At 40.1% G+C, this 2,043-nt stretch overlaps 1 non-coding gene across 1 annotated transcript; it reads right to left on the bottom strand.

The window, feature by feature from the left end:
• Positions 1–522: 522 nt before the first annotated feature.
• LOC126009698 (U6 spliceosomal RNA) lies at positions 523–629 on the bottom strand. The gene has a single exon (XR_007495916.1). It is a non-coding gene; the product is annotated as a U6 spliceosomal RNA (small nuclear RNA).
• Positions 630–2,043: the final 1,414 nt, after the last annotated feature.

Raw genomic sequence — 2,043 nt, 5'->3', positions numbered from 1 at the left:
TAAATAAGGAGAATGTAGCATATCTAAACTTCCCCATCACTATTGAGGAAGTTAAAATGGTGATCAAAGGTCTGCCCAAAAACAAAAGGCCAGACCCAGATGGATTCACTAATGGATTCCTTCAAACCTTTCAAGAGGAACTACTACCAATCCTGGCCAGGCTCTTTCTGAAGTTTAAAAAACAGGAACACTTTAAATAGCTTTTAGGAAGCCAAACATCACCTTCATACCAAAACCAAAGATGCTGCCAAAAAGGAAAATTACAGACCAATATCCCTGATGAACATAGATGCAGAGATCCTCAACAAAAATTTAGGCAAATAGGATCCAATGCCTCATAGAGAAGATCATTTACTACTGTCAAGTATGTTTCATCCCAGGAATGCAAGGATGGTTTAACATCCATAAATCTATCACGATAGTACACAACATCAACAACAAGAAAAATAAAAATCACATGATCATATCAATAGACACAGAGAAAGCATTTGATAAGGTCTAACACTCATTCTTGTTTTTTTTTTTAATATGGAATGCTTCACGAATTTGCGTGTCTTCATTGCACAGGGGCCATGCTAGTCTTCTCTGTAACTTTCCAATTTTAGCATATGTGCTGCCGAAGTGAGCACCCAACACCCATTCTTGACAAAACCTCTCAGCAAGATGGGAATGAAAGGAACCTTTCTCAATATAGTTAAGGCCATATACCCCAAGTCAATGGCAAATATAATCCTCAATGGAGAAAAACTTAAAGCCTTTCCTCTAAATTCTGGTACAAGACAAGGCTGTCCTCTCTAAATAATCCTATTCAACATAGTACTGGAAGTACTTGCTATAGCGATTAGGCAAGAAAAAGATATCTCAGGGAATCCAGATAGGAAAGGAAGAAGTCAAGCTCTCACTGTTTGCAGATGACTTGATACTCTACCTAGAAAACCCTAAACACTACCAAAAAGCTTCTAGAAATAATATATTTATATAGCAATGTGGCAGGCTACAAAATTAACATGCAAAAATCAATGGCCTTTTTATACACGTATAATGATAGGGAAGACATGGATATTAGAAAACAACCCTATTGACATTAGTGTCAAATAAACTCAAATATCTTGGAGTTAACTTAACCAAAGATGTGAAGGACCTATACAAAGAAAACTATAAAACCCTGCTCCAAGAAATAAGAGAGGACACATGGAAATGGAAACACATACGCATATACTGTTAATGGATTGGCAGGATTAACATCATTAAATGGCAGTACTCCCATATTTCCATATTATTTTTTAATTTCTAAGAAAAGCTAGTAATTGAAAAAAAAACCGGCTAACCTTTGCAAAAGCTGGCTCCCTGTGTGTGACACCAGGCGGGGAAAATCCGCGAAAGTACACCGGCCCAGTGGGGCTCAGCTGTGAAAGACTGTGAGTGTGACCTGTCTATGTCTGTCTACTGTCCTCTTGCGTGAAACTCTTGCGAGTGGGGCAAAAAGAGGCTCAGAGGAGCACGGCCGCTACGCTTCGCTACGCGGCCGTGCACTCTTTCTAAGGAAAGAACTCCATTGCAACAAGAAGGAAAAATCACACTAAGAACGGCGCTATATCACAGAAGCAAACATTTCTCTCTGGACTGTCTTCTCTGTTGCATGCTCGGGCCTAAGATTTGACCCGGTGTGAGGCTTCATCCACGGAGGACTCCCCTCCCTTAGAGGCAAGTCAGCCCATCCAGAAAGGGAGGAGCCAGAGGAGTGTGCTGCCTACATCATATAGACAATGAATACCACCACAACACGTAGAAAAACCCACAATACAAGTGTGACAATGGGGAAACAACGCAGGCCAGCATCAGACATAGAGAATGAAGATGACAATTCTGAGGACCAGATAATGACTGAACAACTAATCAACCTCTCAGATAAGGACTTTAGACTAGCAATATGGAAGGTGCTCAACAGACTCCAAGAAACCATGGATCGAGTTGAACAGAACACTAATAAGAACCAAGAAAATATGAAGGCAGAAATGACAAAACTCCAAACTGAAATAACAT

The sequence above is a fragment of the Suncus etruscus genome, chromosome 5 (genome assembly GCF_024139225.1).
Source record: "Suncus etruscus isolate mSunEtr1 chromosome 5, mSunEtr1.pri.cur, whole genome shotgun sequence".
Classification (NCBI taxonomy): domain Eukaryota; kingdom Metazoa; phylum Chordata; class Mammalia; order Eulipotyphla; family Soricidae; genus Suncus; species Suncus etruscus.
The sequence above is the reverse complement of the archived record's forward strand: the minus strand, read 5'-3'. Positions and strand labels throughout refer to the sequence as shown.